This window comes from Schistocerca nitens, chromosome 8 (assembly GCF_023898315.1).
Source record: "Schistocerca nitens isolate TAMUIC-IGC-003100 chromosome 8, iqSchNite1.1, whole genome shotgun sequence".
Taxonomy (NCBI): domain Eukaryota; kingdom Metazoa; phylum Arthropoda; class Insecta; order Orthoptera; family Acrididae; genus Schistocerca; species Schistocerca nitens.
The window spans coordinates 23,767,279-23,786,730 of NC_064621.1; the positions used below are offsets into that span (position 1 = coordinate 23,767,279).

At 50.9% G+C, this 19,452-nt stretch overlaps 27 non-coding genes across 27 annotated transcripts; all 27 read left to right on the top strand.

Annotated features, from left to right (window-relative positions):
- Window positions 1-104: 104 nt before the first annotated feature.
- Trnak-cuu (transfer RNA lysine (anticodon CUU)) lies at window positions 105-177 on the top strand. The gene has a single exon. It is a non-coding gene; the product is annotated as a tRNA-Lys (tRNA).
- A 321-nt stretch (window positions 178-498) lies between these two features.
- On the top strand, window positions 499-570 carry Trnat-agu (transfer RNA threonine (anticodon AGU)). Its single transcript has one exon. It is a non-coding gene; the product is annotated as a tRNA-Thr (tRNA).
- A 536-nt stretch (window positions 571-1,106) lies between these two features.
- On the top strand, window positions 1,107-1,179 carry Trnar-ucg (transfer RNA arginine (anticodon UCG)). Its single transcript has one exon. It is a non-coding gene; the product is annotated as a tRNA-Arg (tRNA).
- Window positions 1,180-1,618: 439 nt separating this feature from the next.
- Window positions 1,619-1,691, top strand: Trnak-cuu (transfer RNA lysine (anticodon CUU)). Its single transcript has one exon. It is a non-coding gene; the product is annotated as a tRNA-Lys (tRNA).
- A 321-nt stretch (window positions 1,692-2,012) lies between these two features.
- Window positions 2,013-2,084, top strand: Trnat-agu (transfer RNA threonine (anticodon AGU)). The gene has a single exon. It is a non-coding gene; the product is annotated as a tRNA-Thr (tRNA).
- Window positions 2,085-8,292: 6,208 nt separating this feature from the next.
- On the top strand, window positions 8,293-8,365 carry Trnar-ucg (transfer RNA arginine (anticodon UCG)). Its single transcript has one exon. It is a non-coding gene; the product is annotated as a tRNA-Arg (tRNA).
- A 439-nt stretch (window positions 8,366-8,804) lies between these two features.
- Trnak-cuu (transfer RNA lysine (anticodon CUU)) lies at window positions 8,805-8,877 on the top strand. Its single transcript has one exon. It is a non-coding gene; the product is annotated as a tRNA-Lys (tRNA).
- A 321-nt stretch (window positions 8,878-9,198) lies between these two features.
- On the top strand, window positions 9,199-9,270 carry Trnat-agu (transfer RNA threonine (anticodon AGU)). Its single transcript has one exon. It is a non-coding gene; the product is annotated as a tRNA-Thr (tRNA).
- Window positions 9,271-9,824: 554 nt separating this feature from the next.
- On the top strand, window positions 9,825-9,897 carry Trnar-ucg (transfer RNA arginine (anticodon UCG)). Its single transcript has one exon. It is a non-coding gene; the product is annotated as a tRNA-Arg (tRNA).
- A 439-nt stretch (window positions 9,898-10,336) lies between these two features.
- On the top strand, window positions 10,337-10,409 carry Trnak-cuu (transfer RNA lysine (anticodon CUU)). The gene has a single exon. It is a non-coding gene; the product is annotated as a tRNA-Lys (tRNA).
- Window positions 10,410-10,730: 321 nt separating this feature from the next.
- On the top strand, window positions 10,731-10,802 carry Trnat-agu (transfer RNA threonine (anticodon AGU)). Its single transcript has one exon. It is a non-coding gene; the product is annotated as a tRNA-Thr (tRNA).
- A 554-nt stretch (window positions 10,803-11,356) lies between these two features.
- On the top strand, window positions 11,357-11,429 carry Trnar-ucg (transfer RNA arginine (anticodon UCG)). Its single transcript has one exon. It is a non-coding gene; the product is annotated as a tRNA-Arg (tRNA).
- A 439-nt stretch (window positions 11,430-11,868) lies between these two features.
- Window positions 11,869-11,941, top strand: Trnak-cuu (transfer RNA lysine (anticodon CUU)). Its single transcript has one exon. It is a non-coding gene; the product is annotated as a tRNA-Lys (tRNA).
- A 321-nt stretch (window positions 11,942-12,262) lies between these two features.
- On the top strand, window positions 12,263-12,334 carry Trnat-agu (transfer RNA threonine (anticodon AGU)). The gene has a single exon. It is a non-coding gene; the product is annotated as a tRNA-Thr (tRNA).
- Window positions 12,335-12,870: 536 nt separating this feature from the next.
- Trnar-ucg (transfer RNA arginine (anticodon UCG)) lies at window positions 12,871-12,943 on the top strand. Its single transcript has one exon. It is a non-coding gene; the product is annotated as a tRNA-Arg (tRNA).
- A 439-nt stretch (window positions 12,944-13,382) lies between these two features.
- On the top strand, window positions 13,383-13,455 carry Trnak-cuu (transfer RNA lysine (anticodon CUU)). The gene has a single exon. It is a non-coding gene; the product is annotated as a tRNA-Lys (tRNA).
- A 321-nt stretch (window positions 13,456-13,776) lies between these two features.
- Trnat-agu (transfer RNA threonine (anticodon AGU)) lies at window positions 13,777-13,848 on the top strand. Its single transcript has one exon. It is a non-coding gene; the product is annotated as a tRNA-Thr (tRNA).
- A 551-nt stretch (window positions 13,849-14,399) lies between these two features.
- On the top strand, window positions 14,400-14,472 carry Trnar-ucg (transfer RNA arginine (anticodon UCG)). Its single transcript has one exon. It is a non-coding gene; the product is annotated as a tRNA-Arg (tRNA).
- A 439-nt stretch (window positions 14,473-14,911) lies between these two features.
- On the top strand, window positions 14,912-14,984 carry Trnak-cuu (transfer RNA lysine (anticodon CUU)). Its single transcript has one exon. It is a non-coding gene; the product is annotated as a tRNA-Lys (tRNA).
- A 321-nt stretch (window positions 14,985-15,305) lies between these two features.
- On the top strand, window positions 15,306-15,377 carry Trnat-agu (transfer RNA threonine (anticodon AGU)). Its single transcript has one exon. It is a non-coding gene; the product is annotated as a tRNA-Thr (tRNA).
- A 578-nt stretch (window positions 15,378-15,955) lies between these two features.
- Window positions 15,956-16,028, top strand: Trnar-ucg (transfer RNA arginine (anticodon UCG)). Its single transcript has one exon. It is a non-coding gene; the product is annotated as a tRNA-Arg (tRNA).
- Window positions 16,029-16,467: 439 nt separating this feature from the next.
- Trnak-cuu (transfer RNA lysine (anticodon CUU)) lies at window positions 16,468-16,540 on the top strand. The gene has a single exon. It is a non-coding gene; the product is annotated as a tRNA-Lys (tRNA).
- A 321-nt stretch (window positions 16,541-16,861) lies between these two features.
- Window positions 16,862-16,933, top strand: Trnat-agu (transfer RNA threonine (anticodon AGU)). The gene has a single exon. It is a non-coding gene; the product is annotated as a tRNA-Thr (tRNA).
- A 545-nt stretch (window positions 16,934-17,478) lies between these two features.
- Trnar-ucg (transfer RNA arginine (anticodon UCG)) lies at window positions 17,479-17,551 on the top strand. The gene has a single exon. It is a non-coding gene; the product is annotated as a tRNA-Arg (tRNA).
- Window positions 17,552-17,990: 439 nt separating this feature from the next.
- Trnak-cuu (transfer RNA lysine (anticodon CUU)) lies at window positions 17,991-18,063 on the top strand. The gene has a single exon. It is a non-coding gene; the product is annotated as a tRNA-Lys (tRNA).
- Window positions 18,064-18,384: 321 nt separating this feature from the next.
- Trnat-agu (transfer RNA threonine (anticodon AGU)) lies at window positions 18,385-18,456 on the top strand. The gene has a single exon. It is a non-coding gene; the product is annotated as a tRNA-Thr (tRNA).
- Window positions 18,457-19,019: 563 nt separating this feature from the next.
- Trnar-ucg (transfer RNA arginine (anticodon UCG)) lies at window positions 19,020-19,092 on the top strand. Its single transcript has one exon. It is a non-coding gene; the product is annotated as a tRNA-Arg (tRNA).
- Window positions 19,093-19,452: the final 360 nt, after the last annotated feature.

The window sequence follows — 19,452 nt, forward strand, 5'->3', positions numbered from 1 at the left end:
GTAGCTCATTTGTGGCAGCAGGAAATAAGCTGTAGTCAAAAGGATCTTCCATAGATGGTCGCAGGTCCCATCAGTATTGTATGGCTCGTAAAGCATTGTGTGGAGCCCGGCTAGCTCAGTCGGTAGAGCATGAGACTCTTAATCTCAGGGTCGTGGGTTCGAGCCCCACGCTGGGCGGCGCAAAATTTTGTGTCTACGCGGATGCAACTTGCGCCCCTCTCGTGAGCCTTGCGTAATGAACGTAACGGGTTACGACGATGCCTAGCTTCTTATGAATATCAGAGGAATGGTATTTGAAGCTGAAAGTAACTCTGAAATGAAATAAATGTGTTGTTTTGGAATTTTAGGTGTACATCGATATCGTGTGAGATGTGTAGGAAAGCAGCAGCTGTGGTAGCTAAATGCAAATAATGGTCGCTAATGCGGTGCGTTTCCAGCTGAAGATCTCCGATTCACTAGTCCATAAGAACAAAGTACCCGAAAAGCGCGCTAGGAGGCGCCTCCTTAGCTCAGTGGCAGAGCGCTGGTCTAGTAAACCAGAGGTCGTGAGTTCGATCCTCACAGGAGGCAAATGAATTTTGTAAAAGCCCCTCCCACCGTGGCCCTTTCGAAAAAAGCGGTCAAGGATGAAACAAATTATAAATGGGTGCGGTATTTAAGAAATGCTCTCGCAAATGAATAGTGCGAATGGTGCTATTAAAGTAGGCACCAGAAACTGCTGCTTTTGGGAGTCTCCGGAGAATGCCGACGTGAAATACTTAGTTCTTGTGATGTATTTTCTACCCCTGATAGAGACCCTCGCGGTTGTCGTCGTCGTCGGCGCCGCCGCCGCTTTGGTAATAGCGGCAACTCGCCATTGTATCTCATAGGGTGAGGTACGTTCTACAACCGACTGAGATGGCACTAAGCGATTGAAGCTGATTTGCAAGCTCTTGTTTGATGAGCGTCATAAGGGCTTGAATGTAACTTGCGATGGGACACAGCAAGAAGTAGCGTCGCATTTTTAGTACTGAAATTGGAGAATTGCGTCAAAGATGGTAAATTCATTCCGGGAAGTGCACAAATGGCGATAATGAGGTGTGTTTGGGGAAGCGTATTGCGCCAGTGACCGTGTGGCCTAATGGATAAGGCGTCGGACTTCGGATCCGAAGATTGCAGGTTCGAATCCTGTCACGGTCGAGTTTTTCCAGTTCTGCAAAAGATGCATGCTGTTTTACTGTGTTGTTTGAGTACTACAAAACTAGTTGAAAGTTGCTGCTGTCCGCTTCCTGGCTGCAAACCGGCGTCTACCTGAAGCTCAAGCAAGACAAGGGTGATCTGTAGCGAAATTTTCGGCACAGTGCCGTTCAGGAGAGTTTTTGTTGGAACTACTGCGTCTGATTCAGGGCCCAAGAGCTACGCCACAGGCGTCTGCGCACAGTCGAGCATGTGTGTTGAATAATGGTGCTGATAGCCACGTATCATTTGAAGCAGATTTGATGCCTTTCGGAGACAATTTTTCATTGAATAGGATTGTAGCTCATTTGTGGCAGCAGGAAATAAGCTGTAGTCAAAAGGATCTTCCATAGATGGTCGCAGGTCCCATCAGTATTGTATGGCTCGTAAAGCATTGTGTGGAGCCCGGCTAGCTCAGTCGGTAGAGCATGAGACTCTTAATCTCAGGGTCGTGGGTTCGAGCCCCACGCTGGGCGGCGCAAAATTTTGTGTCTACGCGGATGCAACCTGCGCCCCTCTCGTGAGCCTTGCGTAATGAACGTAACGGGTTACGACGATGCCTAGCTTCTTATGAATATCAGAGGAATGGTATTTGAAGCTGAAAGTAACTCTGAAATGAAATAAATGTGTTGTTTTGGAATTTTAGGTGTACATCGATATCGTGTGAGATGTGTAGGAAAGCAGCAGCTGTGGTAGCTAAATGCAAATAATGGTCGCTAATGCGGTGCGTTTCCAGCTGAAGATCTCCGATTCACTAGTCCATAAGAACAAAGTACCCGAAAAGCGCGCTAGGAGGCGCCTCCTTAGCTCAGTGGCAGAGCGCTGGTCTAGTAAACCAGAGGTCGTGAGTTCGATCCTCACAGGAGGCAAATGAATTTTGTAAAAGCCCCTCCCACCGTGGCCCTTTCGAAAAAAGCGGTCAAGGATGAAACAAATTATAAATGGGTGCGGTATTTAAGAAATGCTCTCGCAAATGAATAGTGCGAATGGTGCTATTAAAGTAGGCACCAGAAACTGCTGCTTTTCATTCGAGGGTTGGATTCCCTCACTTCCTCATCGAGGACTCGCACTGCCTGGGCTACTCTCAGGGTGTACCTTCGACGTGGAAGAGCTCCACTCGTGCTTGTCGCGTTGTTGCCCGTCTGCACGCCGTCACTGCTGCCCGCCGCCGCCGCCGCTTGGTCGCCGTCTGTCGGTGCTCGCCGCCGCCGCCGCCGCCGCCGCTTGGTCGCCGTCTGTCGGTGCTCGCCGCCGCCGCCGCCGCCGCCGCCGCCGCTTGGTCGCCGTCTGTCGGTGCTCGCCGCCGTCGCCGTCGCCGCCGCCCTGTGCTTGCCGCCGCCGCCGCCGCCGCCGCTTGGTCGCCGTTTGTCGGTGCTCGCCGCTTCCTCTTCTGCCGCCGCCACCTGGTCGCCGCTTCTTCAGCCGCCGCCGCCGCTGTCGCCGTCTCTTGGTGCTCGCCGCTTCTTCTGCCGCCGTCTCTTGGTGCTCGCCGCTTCTTCTGCCGCCGTCTCTTGGTGCTCGCCGCTTCTTCTGCCGCCGTCTCTCGGTGTTCGCTGCCGCCTGCGATCATGGACGCCCCAACTACCACCATCATCTACACCTCTCCTTCACCTGCCCCCACTGTCACGTCATGGAGTGCTTCCTCTGGGATTCACCCGTCTCATGCACCTCCCCTACTCACAGTCTCCTCCCCATCTACCTCCTCTCCATCGATGTATCCCCACCTGTACGTCACTCCTGCTCCTACCCCTGTTACTGCCCCTGCTACTTCTCCCGCTACTGCCTCTGCCCCTGCTCCCAACCCCCCTCCCACTCCTGTCGCCCGCCGAGACGACTTCCCCCCTCTACCCCCTGCGACTACCGCTGCTTCCCCTACCGGAGTCTCCGCCCGCCGCGCCACAGTCGCCGCCACAGAACGCCCTACCCTCTCATCCGGTGCTCCTGCCTCACAGGAGGGCCCTGCCTCCCACCACCTCCCCATCCATCCAGTCCCTCATCCCTCCTCCCAGGCAACACCCGCCAAAAAATCTTCCAAACGGCCCAGTGGCGACCTCTCCTCTACTCCTTCCTCCAAAAGGCCACTGCCCGCCCCGCCTCCCCCACCTCCCACTGACCCCACTATGGATACCACCCCACCCCCCTCCTCTCCAGCCCCCTCCCTGTATACCTTTGTCCTCGCAAACCCTGATCCGAAATTCCTGGATGCCCGCACCCTCACCCTTGAAATCCGGAAGTACATCCCCAGTGCACCCATCACCCAACTTATCCCTCGCAGAGACTCTGTTCTCATCAAGTCTCCCTCTCCATCCCTCCATACTGATCTCCTCCGGCGCCTTCCCCGCATCACCTTTGGGCCCCACGCATCCCTCACCCCATTCCTTACCTCCTCCTCTCCTCGCCAACCCCAACCGCCTCGTCGTCCGCCGACCCTCACTGCCGTCATCACAAAACTCAGCCCTGTGGTCACGGAGGCTGAGGTGTCGGCGGAACTGAATGCCCACCCCTCCCTGGAAATCCGCTCTGCCCGCCGTATTTACAACTCCTCTGGCCCTACTTTCCTCATGCGTATCTTTACAGAGTCCGCCTCCTCCATCGACCACCTCCTCACGCAGGGAGCCCTGATTTTCAACCGCCGCCACCCTGTTGACCCGTCCCGTTCCCCTCCTCAATCTTACCGCTGCCAGCGTTGTCTTCTGTACAATGACCACCTCACCCAGAACTGCAAAAACCCACCCACCTGCCCCCATTGTAAAGCCTCCCACTTCCTCAAACAGTGTCCCAACCTCGCCTCCCCCCCATCCTGCAACACCTGCAATGAACCTCACCCCACCTATTCCTCCAAATGCAAAGCCAAGCCCCCTCCCACCAACCCTGAACTCACTGTCCCCCTTCGCCCCATTGACCCACCTATCCACCCTAACAATTCCCTCCGCCCTCCCCCTACAGCAGAAGACATCATCCGGTTCCTCACCGTCGTCCTGCAGAACATCCACCCCTTCCAGCGCCCCCACACACTCCAGCAGATTTCCCTCGCTGCCCGCTCTGTTTTCCACTTAAACACCTACGCCACATACTCCCACAACCAGGCCCACTTTACCTTCACCCGTCTAGACACCCTCGTTTAAGCCCCTCTCCCCTTCCCGCACCCTTCCCGCACCCACTCTCATGGCTCGTCAACGGTATCGTCTCCTCTACCTCAACATTCGCTCCCTCCTTGCAAACAAATACCTCTTCATGCATACCCTCTCCCAGCACCAGGTTGACTCCTTCATCCTTAATGAAACCTTCCTCCAACCCCACCATGTGGTCCGCATCTCCCCTTATCTCCTTCACCGCACTGACAATCCCCTTCCCCTAGCTCGAGGCGGGGTCGCTATCGGCCACCTCCGGCATCTCCCTGTCCGGCCACAACCCCTCCTCAATGACCCAACTGAACACCTTCTCCTCAGCCTCTTTTTTCCCTCCCTCACCGTCACCTGTGCCACTATCTATATTCGCCCCGCAGCTCCTCTCCCCTTTGACTTCATTTCCCATGTTGACCGTACCTTCTCCACCTATGTGATCGCCGCTGACCTCAACATCCACAGCCGTGACCCTGCCACCCTTCGGCGGTGGCATCAGTTCCTTGCCACCCTCCATGGTGACCTTGTTCCTCTCCCACAGCACACCCGTCCTGAAAGTAACTCCACCCCCGATGTTATCCTCGCTTCCCCCAACCTCCTTGGTCGCATTGCCGTTGATGTCCTCGATCCCGTCGGTAGTGACCATCTCCCTGTCCTTCTCACCATCTCCTCTACCCGTCCTGCCACTGCAGCCGCCCGCCCCCCTGCCCCTCCAAAGACTGTCCATGACTACCACCGTGCCAATTGGGATGCCTACCGGGAATCCATTGACTTACAGGTCGACAGCCACCCCCTCACTTTCCACCACCCTGATGACATCACCCATGCCTCTTCCTTCCTCCAGAAGACCATCACTGACGCTGTGGAGGCTCATGTCCCTACCAAACTCATCCACCCTCACCGCCCTACGCTTCCTCCGCAGGCCGTCCTTCTTCTGCGTGAATCCCGCAGGCTCTACCGCTCCTTCCTCCGCACTCGTGACCGGGATACTCTCACCCGCCACCGGCAATTACAGCGACATATCCGGAACCTCCTTACAGCAAAGAAACGCCGGGACTGGCGTCAGACATGCACACGCCTCAACTCCACCCTCCCTGTCAACTCCTCCAAGTACTGGTCAGCCTTCCACCGCCTTACTGGTAGCCATCCCACCCCGCATTACCCCATCCTCCATGATGATCGCCCTTTTCCTGACAACCTCAGTAAGGCTAACCATTTTGCTTCCCACCTATCCGAGGTCTTCTCCATTCCTGACGATCCCCATTTTGATTACTCCCTCTTCCCCACTGTCCTTGACCGCACTGACACCTCGGTCCCCCCGCTCGCCCCTAGCTTCCAGTACTTGGATCGGCTACCCCCCTCCGACATCAACACTCCCATCACCATGCAAGACATCACACTCGTCCTCCGCTCCAAACGCAACACCGCCCCTGGTCATGATGGCGTCACCTACCGTCACCTCAAGGAATCCCCTCCATCCTTCCTGTCTGTCCTTGCTACCCTGTACAATGTCCTCCTCTCCACTGGATTTTACCCTGACCTGTGGAAGACTTCCCGTGTCCTGCTGTTCCCTAAGCCTAACAAACCCCCCTCTGCTACCTCTTCCTATCGTCCCATCTGCCTCACCTCCGTGTTCAGTAAGGTCTTTGAGGCCATCCTCTCTCGCCGTATCCACTGCCACCTTAACCAGCACCGCCTCCTTCCTCTTACCCAATGTGGCTTCCGGCCTTCCTTCTCTGCTGACGACCAGCTCCTTAACCTTACCCATCTTCTTTCCCTCCAACTTAACTCCCGTCGCTCTGCTATCTTTGTTTCCCTTGACCTCCAGAACGCCTATGACCGTGTCTGGCATCCCGGGCTCCTTTTCAAACTCCAGACCTATGCTCTCCCCATCAACTTCGTCCGTCTCGTTGCTTCCTTCCTCTCCCATCGTCCCTCCTATGTGACTATCCACAATTCCAACTCCCGTACTTTCTACCCCTCTGCCGGCGTGCCCCAAGGTTCTGTCCTTTCCCCTCTCCTCTATCTCCTGTACACTGCTGATATGCCCAAACCTCCCCCTCCTGTTCATCTTCTCCAGTTCGCTGATGACACCGCCTTCCTAGCCCTTTATCCTACCCTTCAACGGTCCCAACGTACTCTCCAAACCCACATTGACCAATTCACCGCTTGGTGCAACCAGTGGTTCCTCCGTGTTAATCCCTCCAAGACCCAGGCGATCATCATAGGCCGCACCACCCGTTCCTTCCGCCTCCATGATTTCTACCTCACCATTTATGGCCGTCCTATCCACCTCACTCCTACCCTCAAATACCTTGGCCTCACCCTCGACCGCCACCTCACTTGGACTCCCCATCTCCTTACCATCCAAAACAAAGCTCACCACCGCCTCCGCCTCCTGAAACTCCTGTCCGGCCGGACGTGGGGTCTGCATCCTTCTACCATCCTCCACACCTACAAATCCATGATCCGCCCCATCCTTTGTTATGCCAGCATCGCTTGGATTTCCGCCCCTCCCCGGTTCTATAACGCCCTCCAAATCCTCGAACGCCATGCGCTCCGCCTCGCCTTCCGCATCCGCCTTCCGTCCCCCACGCGCATCCTCTATGACCTCATCCCCTTCCCCCACCTTCTCCTTTTCCTTGAACACATCCGCACCCTCTATGTTGTCCGTCGCCTTGATCCCCCTCACCCCCTGGTGTCTCCCTTCCTCTCCACTCCCGACCAGTTGCCGCGCCTTTACCGTTGTGTCCCTCCCTCTCTCCATCTCCACACCCTCCATCTCCTTTCCCAACACAACTTCCACCGTCTACCGCTCCCGGATGATGAGCTTCGCCCTGACATCTACCCTTCCTACCAACTCTAACCCCCTCTTCCTGCCTCCTCCTCGGGGCTCCCTCTCCTCCCCCTGCCTCCTTCTGAGCGGATTTCCCCTCCCCCTCCATCTCCTGTGCCTTCTTTCAGTGTCTCTGCGCTCCCTCCTGCCCTGTCTTCCCTTTTCCTCTCCCGCCCCATGTGTCTCCTGCCTCTTCGTGAACCCACGGTTACTCCTCCTCCCTTCCTCCCGCCGCTTCCCCAGCTGCCCCATGCTCTCCCCTCCTTTTCCATCCTCTCTGCCCTTTCCCTCGGCAGGTCCCACCTGGTAGTTTTATTCTTCGTCGTGTGTGCTCCGAGTGGGTTTTAAGTGTGTTGTTTCGGAGTGTTTTTAATACTGTGGCCGACTTTTAACCTGTGCCTGTGGATCTAGTGACTTCCATGTGTTTTAAGAATCACCAATTGTGTTTTTTAACTTTCTGGTGACTTTTTTTAACTGTCCCCAATGAACGTCTACATATCAGTGTATTTTTACCTCCATTTTCTCCCCTTATATTGCTTTATGTTCCCCTTTTTTACCTCCTTATGTATGTATTATTTTATTCTTGTTTTAATTGTCCTGTCACTCGGCTGAAGAGCGGCGGATTGTGCTGCTGACAGCCCTCCCCTGCCCATATGGGGCTGGGGAATGAAATCACAATAAAGAAAAAAAAAAAAAAAAAAAAACTGCTGCTTTTGGGAGTCTCCGGAGAATGCCGACGTGAAATACTTAGTTCTTGTGATGTATTTTCTACCCCTGATAGAGACCCTCGCGGTTGTCGTCGTCGTCGTCGTCGTCGTCGTCGTCGTCGGCGGCGCCGCCGCCGCTTTGGTAATAGCGGCAACTCGCCATTGTATCTCATAGGGTGAGGTACGTTCTACAACCGACTGAGATGGCACTAAGCGATTGAAGCTGATTTGCAAGCTCTTGTTTGATGAGCGTCATAAGGGCTTGAATGTAACTTGCGATGGGACACAGCAAGAAGTAGCGTCGCATTTTTAGTACTGAAATTGGAGAATTGCGTCAAAGATGGTAAATTCATTCCGGGAAGTGCACAAATGGCGATAATGAGGTGTGTTTGGGGAAGCGTATTGCGCCAGTGACCGTGTGGCCTAATGGATAAGGCGTCGGACTTCGGATCCGAAGATTGCAGGTTCGAATCCTGTCACGGTCGAGTTTTTCCAGTTCTGCAAAAGATGCATGCTGTTTTACTGTGTTGTTTGAGTACTACAAAACTAGTTGAAAGTTGCTGCTGTCCGCTTCCTGGCTGCAAACCGGCGTCTACCTGAAGCTCAAGCAAGACAAGGGTGATCTGTAGCGAAATTTTCGGCACAGTGCCGTTCAGGAGAGTTTTTGTTGGAACTACTGCGTCTGATTCAGGGCCCAAGAGCTACGCCACAGGCGTCTGCGCACAGTCGAGCATGTGTGTTGAATAATGGTGCTGATAGCCACGTATCATTTGAAGCAGATTTGATGCCTTTCGGAGACAATTTTTCATTGAATAGGATTGTAGCTCATTTGTGGCAGCAGGAAATAAGCTGTAGTCAAAAGGATCTTCCATAGATGGTCGCAGGTCCCATCAGTATTGTATGGCTCGTAAAGCATTGTGTGGAGCCCGGCTAGCTCAGTCGGTAGAGCATGAGACTCTTAATCTCAGGGTCGTGGGTTCGAGCCCCACGCTGGGCGGCGCAAAATTTTGTGTCTACGCGGATGCAACCTGCGCCCCTCTCGTGAGCCTTGCGTAATGAACGTAACGGGTTACGACGATGCCTAGCTTCTTATGAATATCAGAGGAATGGTATTTGAAGCTGAAAGTAACTCTGAAATGAAATAAATGTGTTGTTTTGGAATTTTAGGTGTACATCGATATCGTGTGAGATGTGTAGGAAAGCAGCAGCTGTGGTAGCTAAATGCAAATAATGGTCGCTAATGCGGTGCGTTTCCAGCTGAAGATCTCCGATTCACTAGTCCATAAGAACAAAGTACCCGAAAAGCGCGCTAGGAGGCGCCTCCTTAGCTCAGTGGCAGAGCGCTGGTCTAGTAAACCAGAGGTCGTGAGTTCGATCCTCACAGGAGGCAAATGAATTTTGTAAAAGCCCCTCCCACCGTGGCCCTTTCGAAAAAAGCGGTCAAGGATGAAACAAATTATAAATGGGTGCGGTATTTAAGAAATGCTCTCGCAAATGAATAGTGCGAATGGTGCTATTAAAGTAGGCACCAGAAACTGCTGCTTTTGGGAGTCTCCGGAGAATGCCGACGTGAAATACTTAGTTCTTGTGATGTATTTTCTACCCCTGATAGAGACCCTCGCGGTTGTCGTCGTCGTCGTCGTCGTCGTCGTCGTCGGCGCCGCCGCCGCTTTGGTAATAGCGGCAACTCGCCATTGTATCTCATAGGGTGAGGTACGTTCTACAACCGACTGAGATGGCACTAAGCGATTGAAGCTGATTTGCAAGCTCTTGTTTGATGAGCGTCATAAGGGCTTGAATGTAACTTGCGATGGGACACAGCAAGAAGTAGCGTCGCATTTTTAGTACTGAAATTGGAGAATTGCGTCAAAGATGGTAAATTCATTCCGGGAAGTGCACAAATGGCGATAATGAGGTGTGTTTGGGGAAGCGTATTGCGCCAGTGACCGTGTGGCCTAATGGATAAGGCGTCGGACTTCGGATCCGAAGATTGCAGGTTCGAATCCTGTCACGGTCGAGTTTTTCCAGTTCTGCAAAAGATGCATGCTGTTTTACTGTGTTGTTTGAGTACTACAAAACTAGTTGAAAGTTGCTGCTGTCCGCTTCCTGGCTGCAAACCGGCGTCTACCTGAAGCTCAAGCAAGACAAGGGTGATCTGTAGCGAAATTTTCGGCACAGTGCCGTTCAGGAGAGTTTTTGTTGGAACTACTGCGTCTGATTCAGGGCCCAAGAGCTACGCCACAGGCGTCTGCGCACAGTCGAGCATGTGTGTTGAATAATGGTGCTGATAGCCACGTATCATTTGAAGCAGATTTGATGCCTTTCGGAGACAATTTTTCATTGAATAGGATTGTAGCTCATTTGTGGCAGCAGGAAATAAGCTGTAGTCAAAAGGATCTTCCATAGATGGTCGCAGGTCCCATCAGTATTGTATGGCTCGTAAAGCATTGTGTGGAGCCCGGCTAGCTCAGTCGGTAGAGCATGAGACTCTTAATCTCAGGGTCGTGGGTTCGAGCCCCACGCTGGGCGGCGCAAAATTTTGTGTCTACGCGGATGCAACCTGCGCCCCTCTCGTGAGCCTTGCGTAATGAACGTAACGGGTTACGACGATGCCTAGCTTCTTATGAATATCAGAGGAATGGTATTTGAAGCTGAAAGTAACTCTGAAATGAAATAAATGTGTTGTTTTGGAATTTTAGGTGTACATCGATATCGTGTGAGATGTGTAGGAAAGCAGCAGCTGTGGTAGCTAAATGCAAATAATGGTCGCTAATGCGGTGCGTTTCCAGCTGAAGATCTCCGATTCACTAGTCCATAAGAACAAAGTACCCGAAAAGCGCGCTAGGAGGCGCCTCCTTAGCTCAGTGGCAGAGCGCTGGTCTAGTAAACCAGAGGTCGTGAGTTCGATCCTCACAGGAGGCAAATGAATTTTGTAAAAGCCCCTCCCACCGTGGCCCTTTCGAAAAAAGCGGTCAAGGATGAAACAAATTATAAATGGGTGCGGTATTTAAGAAATGCTCTCGCAAATGAATAGTGCGAATGGTGCTATTAAAGTAGGCACCAGAAACTGCTGCTTTTGGGAGTCTCCGGAGAATGCCGACGTGAAATACTTAGTTCTTGTGATGTATTTTCTACCCCTGATAGAGACCCTCGCGGTTGTCGTCGTCGTCGTCGTCGTCGTCGTCGTCGGCGCCGCCGCCGCTTTGGTAATAGCGGCAACTCGCCATTGTATCTCATAGGGTGAGGTACGTTCTACAACCGACTGAGATGGCACTAAGCGATTGAAGCTGATTTGCAAGCTCTTGTTTGATGAGCGTCATAAGGGCTTGAATGTAACTTGCGATGGGACACAGCAAGAAGTAGCGTCGCATTTTTAGTACTGAAATTGGAGAATTGCGTCAAAGATGGTAAATTCATTCCGGGAAGTGCACAAATGGCGATAATGAGGTGTGTTTGGGGAAGCGTATTGCGCCAGTGACCGTGTGGCCTAATGGATAAGGCGTCGGACTTCGGATCCGAAGATTGCAGGTTCGAATCCTGTCACGGTCGAGTTTTTCCAGTTCTGCAAAAGATGCATGCTGTTTTACTGTGTTGTTTGAGTACTACAAAACTAGTTGAAAGTTGCTGCTGTCCGCTTCCTGGCTGCAAACCGGCGTCTACCTGAAGCTCAAGCAAGACAAGGGTGATCTGTAGCGAAATTTTCGGCACAGTGCCGTTCAGGAGAGTTTTTGTTGGAACTACTGCGTCTGATTCAGGGCCCAAGAGCTACGCCACAGGCGTCTGCGCACAGTCGAGCATGTGTGTTGAATAATGGTGCTGATAGCCACGTATCATTTGAAGCAGATTTGATGCCTTTCGGAGACAATTTTTCATTGAATAGGATTGTAGCTCATTTGTGGCAGCAGGAAATAAGCTGTAGTCAAAAGGATCTTCCATAGATGGTCGCAGGTCCCATCAGTATTGTATGGCTCGTAAAGCATTGTGTGGAGCCCGGCTAGCTCAGTCGGTAGAGCATGAGACTCTTAATCTCAGGGTCGTGGGTTCGAGCCCCACGCTGGGCGGCGCAAAATTTTGTGTCTACGCGGATGCAACCTGCGCCCCTCTCGTGAGCCTTGCGTAATGAACGTAACGGGTTACGACGATGCCTAGCTTCTTATGAATATCAGAGGAATGGTATTTGAAGCTGAAAGTAACTCTGAAATGAAATAAATGTGTTGTTTTGGAATTTTAGGTGTACATCGATATCGTGTGAGATGTGTAGGAAAGCAGCAGCTGTGGTAGCTAAATGCAAATAATGGTCGCTAATGCGGTGCGTTTCCAGCTGAAGATCTCCGATTCACTAGTCCATAAGAACAAAGTACCCGAAAAGCGCGCTAGGAGGCGCCTCCTTAGCTCAGTGGCAGAGCGCTGGTCTAGTAAACCAGAGGTCGTGAGTTCGATCCTCACAGGAGGCAAATGAATTTTGTAAAAGCCCCTCCCACCGTGGCCCTTTCGAAAAAAGCGGTCAAGGATGAAACAAATTATAAATGGGTGCGGTATTTAAGAAATGCTCTCGCAAATGAATAGTGCGAATGGTGCTATTAAAGTAGGCACCAGAAACTGCTGCTTTTGGGAGTCTCCGGAGAATGCCGACGTGAAATACTTAGTTCTTGTGATGTATTTTCTACCCCTGATAGAGACCCTCGCGGTTGTCGTCGTCGTCGGCGCCGCCGCCGCTTTGGTAATAGCGGCAACTCGCCATTGTATCTCATAGGGTGAGGTACGTTCTACAACCGACTGAGATGGCACTAAGCGATTGAAGCTGATTTGCAAGCTCTTGTTTGATGAGCGTCATAAGGGCTTGAATGTAACTTGCGATGGGACACAGCAAGAAGTAGCGTCGCATTTTTAGTACTGAAATTGGAGAATTGCGTCAAAGATGGTAAATTCATTCCGGGAAGTGCACAAATGGCGATAATGAGGTGTGTTTGGGGAAGCGTATTGCGCCAGTGACCGTGTGGCCTAATGGATAAGGCGTCGGACTTCGGATCCGAAGATTGCAGGTTCGAATCCTGTCACGGTCGAGTTTTTCCAGTTCTGCAAAAGATGCATGCTGTTTTACTGTGTTGTTTGAGTACTACAAAACTAGTTGAAAGTTGCTGCTGTCCGCTTCCTGGCTGCAAACCGGCGTCTACCTGAAGCTCAAGCAAGACAAGGGTGATCTGTAGCGAAATTTTCGGCACAGTGCCGTTCAGGAGAGTTTTTGTTGGAACTACTGCGTCTGATTCAGGGCCCAAGAGCTACGCCACAGGCGTCTGCGCACAGTCGAGCATGTGTGTTGAATAATGGTGCTGATAGCCACGTATCATTTGAAGCAGATTTGATGCCTTTCGGAGACAATTTTTCATTGAATAGGATTGTAGCTCATTTGTGGCAGCAGGAAATAAGCTGTAGTCAAAAGGATCTTCCATAGATGGTCGCAGGTCCCATCAGTATTGTATGGCTCGTAAAGCATTGTGTGGAGCCCGGCTAGCTCAGTCGGTAGAGCATGAGACTCTTAATCTCAGGGTCGTGGGTTCGAGCCCCACGCTGGGCGGCGCAAAATTTTGTGTCTACGCGGATGCAACCTGCGCCCCTCTCGTGAGCCTTGCGTAATGAACGTAACGGGTTACGACGATGCCTAGCTTCTTATGAATATCAGAGGAATGGTATTTGAAGCTGAAAGTAACTCTGAAATGAAATAAATGTGTTGTTTTGGAATTTTAGGTGTACATCGATATCGTGTGAGATGTGTAGGAAAGCAGCAGCTGTGGTAGCTAAATGCAAATAATGGTCGCTAATGCGGTGCGTTTCCAGCTGAAGATCTCCGATTCACTAGTCCATAAGAACAAAGTACCCGAAAAGCGCGCTAGGAGGCGCCTCCTTAGCTCAGTGGCAGAGCGCTGGTCTAGTAAACCAGAGGTCGTGAGTTCGATCCTCACAGGAGGCAAATGAATTTTGTAAAAGCCCCTCCCACCGTGGCCCTTTCGAAAAAAGCGGTCAAGGATGAAACAAATTATAAATGGGTGCGGTATTTAAGAAATGCTCTCGCAAATGAATAGTGCGAATGGTGCTATTAAAGTAGGCACCAGAAACTGCTGCTTTTGGGAGTCTCCGGAGAATGCCGACGTGAAATACTTAGTTCTTGTGATGTATTTTCTACCCCTGATAGAGACCCTCGCGGTTGTCGTCGTCGTCGTCGTCGTCGTCGTCGGCGCCGCCGCCGCTTTGGTAATAGCGGCAACTCGCCATTGTATCTCATAGGGTGAGGTACGTTCTACAACCGACTGAGATCGCACTAAGCGATTGAAGCTGATTTGCAAGCTCTTGTTTGATGAGCGTCATAAGGGCTTGAATGTAACTTGCGATGGGACACAGCAAGAAGTAGCGTCGCATTTTTAGTACTGAAATTGGAGAATTGCGTCAAAGATGGTAAATTCATTCCGGGAAGTGCACAAATGGCGATAATGAGGTGTGTTTGGGGAAGCGTATTGCGCCAGTGACCGTGTGGCCTAATGGATAAGGCGTCGGACTTCGGATCCGAAGATTGCAGGTTCGAATCCTGTCACGGTCGAGTTTTTCCAGTTCTGCAAAAGATGCATGCTGTTTTACTGTGTTGTTTGAGTACTACAAAACTAGTTGAAAGTTGCTGCTGTCCGCTTCCTGGCTGCAAACCGGCGTCTACCTGAAGCTCAAGCAAGACAAGGGTGATCTGTAGCGAAATTTTCGGCACAGTGCCGTTCAGGAGAGTTTTTGTTGGAACTACTGCGTCTGATTCAGGGCCCAAGAGCTACGCCACAGGCGTCTGCGCACAGTCGAGCATGTGTGTTGAATAATGGTGCTGATAGCCACGTATCATTTGAAGCAGATTTGATGCCTTTCGGAGACAATTTTTCATTGAATAGGATTGTAGCTCATTTGTGGCAGCAGGAAATAAGCTGTAGTCAAAAGGATCTTCCATAGATGGTCGCAGGTCCCATCAGTATTGTATGGCTCGTAAAGCATTGTGTGGAGCCCGGCTAGCTCAGTCGGTAGAGCATGAGACTCTTAATCTCAGGGTCGTGGGTTCGAGCCCCACGCTGGGCGGCGCAAAATTTTGTGTCTACGCGGATGCAACCTGCGCCCCTCTCGTGAGCCTTGCGTAATGAACGTAACGGGTTACGACGATGCCTAGCTTCTTATGAATATCAGAGGAATGGTATTTGAAGCTGAAAGTAACTCTGAAATGAAATAAATGTGTTGTTTTGGAATTTTAGGTGTACATCGATATCGTGTGAGATGTGTAGGAAAGCAGCAGCTGTGGTAGCTAAATGCAAATAATGGTCGCTAATGCGGTGCGTTTCCAGCTGAAGATCTCCGATTCACTAGTCCATAAGAACAAAGTACCCGAAAAGCGCGCTAGGAGGCGCCTCCTTAGCTCAGTGGCAGAGCGCTGGTCTAGTAAACCAGAGGTCGTGAGTTCGATCCTCACAGGAGGCAAATGAATTTTGTAAAAGCCCCTCCCACCGTGGCCCTTTCGAAAAAAGCGGTCAAGGATGAAACAAATTATAAATGGGTGCGGTATTTAAGAAATGCTCTCGCAAATGAATAGTGCGAATGGTGCTATTAAAGTAGGCACCAGAAACTGCTGCTTTTGGGAGTCTCCGGAGAATGCCGACGTGAAATACTTAGTTCTTGTGATGTATTTTCTACCCCTGATAGAGACCCTCGCGGTTGTCGTCGTCGTCGTCGTCGTCGTCGTCGTCGTCGTCGTCGTCGTCGTCGTCGTCGGCGCCGCCGCCGCTTTGGTAATAGCGGCAACTCGCCATTGTATCTCATAGGGTGAGGTACGTTCTACAACCGACTGAGATGGCACTAAGCGATTGAAGCTGATTTGCAAGCTCTTGTTTGATGAGCGTCATAAGGGCTTGAATGTAACTTGCGATGGGACACAGCAAGAAGTAGCGTCGCATTTTTAGTACTGAAATTGGAGAATTGCGTCAAAGATGGTAAATTCATTCCGGGAAGTGCACAAATGGCGATAATGAGGTGTGTTTGGGGAAGCGTATTGCGCCAGTGACCGTGTGGCCTAATGGATAAGGCGTCGGACTTCGGATCCGAAGATTGCAGGTTCGAATCCTGTCACGGTCGAGTTTTTCCAGTTCTGCAAAAGATGCATGCTGTTTTACTGTGTTGTTTGAGTACTACAAAACTAGTTGAAAGTTGCTGCTGTCCGCTTCCTGGCTGCAAACCGGCGTCTACCTGAAGCTCAAGCAAGACAAGGGTGATCTGTAGCGAAATTTTCGGCACAGTGCCGTTCAGGAGAGTTTTTGTTGGAACTACTGCGTCTGATTCAGGGCCCAAGAGCTACGCCACAGGCGTCTGCGCACAGTCGAGCATGTGTGTTGAATAATGGTGCTGATAGCCACGTATCATTTGAAGCAGATTTGATGCCTTTCGGAGACAATTTTTCATTGAATAGGATTGTAGCTCATTTGTGGCAGCAGGAAATAAGCTGTAGTCAAAAGGATCTTCCATAGATGGTCGCAGGTCCCATCAGTATTGTATGGCTCGTAAAGCATTGTGTGGAGCCCGGCTAGCTCAGTCGGTAGAGCATGAGACTCTTAATCTCAGGGTCGTGGGTTCGAGCCCCACGCTGGGCGGCGCAAAATTTTGTGTCTACGCGGATGCAACCTGCGCCCCTCTCGTGAGCCTTGCGTAATGAACGTAACGGGTTACGACGATGCCTAGCTTCTTATGAATATCAGAGGAATGGTATTTGAAGCTGAAAGTAACTCTGAAATGAAATAAATGTGTTGTTTTGGAATTTTAGGTGTACATCGATATCGTGTGAGATGTGTAGGAAAGCAGCAGCTGTGGTAGCTAAATGCAAATAATGGTCGCTAATGCGGTGCGTTTCCAGCTGAAGATCTCCGATTCACTAGTCCATAAGAACAAAGTACCCGAAAAGCGCGCTAGGAGGCGCCTCCTTAGCTCAGTGGCAGAGCGCTGGTCTAGTAAACCAGAGGTCGTGAGTTCGATCCTCACAGGAGGCAAATGAATTTTGTAAAAGCCCCTCCCACCGTGGCCCTTTCGAAAAAAGCGGTCAAGGATGAAACAAATTATAAATGGGTGCGGTATTTAAGAAATGCTCTCGCAAATGAATAGTGCGAATGGTGCTATTAAAGTAGGCACCAGAAACTGCTGCTTTTGGGAGTCTCCGGAGAATGCCGACGTGAAATACTTAGTTCTTGTGATGTATTTTCTACCCCTGATAGAGACCCTCGCGGTTGTCGTCGTCGTCGTCGTCGTCGGCGCCGCCGCCGCTTTGGTAATAGCGGCAACTCGCCATTGTATCTCATAGGGTGAGGTACGTTCTACAACCGACTGAGATGGCACTAAGCGATTGAAGCTGATTTGCAAGCTCTTGTTTGATGAGCGTCATAAGGGCTTGAATGTAACTTGCGATGGGACACAGCAAGAAGTAGCGTCGCATTTTTAGTACTGAAATTGGAGAATTGCGTCAAAGATGGTAAATTCATTCCGGGAAGTGCACAAATGGCGATAATGAGGTGTGTTTGGGGAAGCGTATTGCGCCAGTGACCGTGTGGCCTAATGGATAAGGCGTCGGACTTCGGATCCGAAGATTGCAGGTTCGAATCCTGTCACGGTCGAGTTTTTCCAGTTCTGCAAAAGATGCATGCTGTTTTACTGTGTTGTTTGAGTACTACAAAACTAGTTGAAAGTTGCTGCTGTCCGCTTCCTGGCTGCAAACCGGCGTCTACCTGAAGCTCAAGCAAGACAAGGGTGATCTGTAGCGAAATTTTCGGCACAGTGCCGTTCAGGAGAGTTTTTGTTGGAACTACTGCGTCTGATTCAGGGCCCAAGAGCTACGCCACAGGCGTCTGCGCACAGTCGAGCATGTGTGTTGAATAATGGTGCTGATAGCCACGTATCATTTGAAGCAGATTTGATGCCTTTCGGAGACAATTTTTCATTGAATAGGATTGTAGCTCATTTGTGGCAGCAGGAAATAAGCTGTAGTCAAAAGGATCTTCCATAGATGGTCGCAGGTCCCATCAGTATTGTATGGCTCGTAAAGCATTGTGTGGAGCCCGGCTAGCTCAGTCGGTAGAGCATGAGACTCTTAATCTCAGGGTCGTGGGTTCGAGCCCCACGCTGGGCGGCGCAAAATTTTGTGTCTACGCGGATGCAACCTGCGCCCCTCTCGTGAGCCTTGCGTAATGAACGTAACGGGTTACGACGATGCCTAGCTTCTTATGAATATCAGAGGAATGGTATTTGAAGCTGAAAATAACTCTGAAATGAAATAAATGTGTTGTTTTGGAATTTTAGGTGTACATCGATATCGTGTGAGATGTGTAGGAAAGCAGCAGCTGTGGTAGCTAAATGCAAATAATGGTCGCTAATGCGGTGCGTTTCCAGCTGAAGATCTCCGATTCACTAGTCCATAAGAACAAAGTACCCGAAAAGCGCGCTAGGAGGCGCCTCCTTAGCTCAGTGGCAGAGCGCTGGTCTAGTAAACCAGAGGTCGTGAGTTCGATCCTCACAGGAGGCAAATGAATTTTGTAAAAGCCCCTCCCACCGTGGCCCTTTCGAAAAAAGCGGTCAAGGATGAAACAAATTATAAATGGGTGCGGTATTTAAGAAATGCTCTCGCAAATGAATAGTGCGAATGGTGCTATTAAAGTAGGCACCAGAAACTGCTGCTTTTGGGAGTCTCCGGAGAATGCCGACGTGAAATACTTAGTTCTTGTGATGTATTTTCTACCCCTGATAGAGACCCTCGCGGTTGTCGTCGTCGTCGTCGTCGTCGTCGTCGTCGTCGTCGTCGGCGCCGCCGCCGCTTTGGTAATAGCGGCAACTCGCCATTGTATCTCATAGGGTGAGGTACGTTCTACAACCGACTGAGATGGCACTAAGCGATTGAAGCTGATTTGCAAGCTCTTGTTTGATGAGCGTCATAAGGGCTTGAATGTAACTTGCGATGGGACACAGCAAGAAGTAGCGTCGCATTTTTAGTACTGAAATTGGAGAATTGCGTCAAAGATGGTAAATTCATTCCGGGAAGTGCACAAATGGCGATAATGAGGTGTGTTTGGGGAAGCGTATTGCGCCAGTGACCGTGTGGCCTAATGGATAAGGCGTCGGACTTCGGATCCGAAGATTGCAGGTTCGAATCCTGTCACGGTCGAGTTTTTCCAGTTCTGCAAAAGATGCATGCTGTTTTACTGTGTTGTTTGAGTACTACAAAACTAGTTGAAAGTTGCTGCTGTCCGCTTCCTGGCTGCAAACCGGCGTCTACCTGAAGCTCAAGCAAGACAAGGGTGATCTGTAGCGAAATTTTCGGCACAGTGCCGTTCAGGAGAGTTTTTGTTGGAACTACTGCGTCTGATTCAGGGCCCAAGAGCTACGCCACAGGCGTCTGCGCACAGTCGAGCATGTGTGTTGAATAATGGTGCTGATAGCCACGTATCATTTGAAGCAGATTTGATGCCTTTCGGAGACAATTTTTCATTGAATAGGATTGTAGCTCATTTGTGGCAGCAGGAAA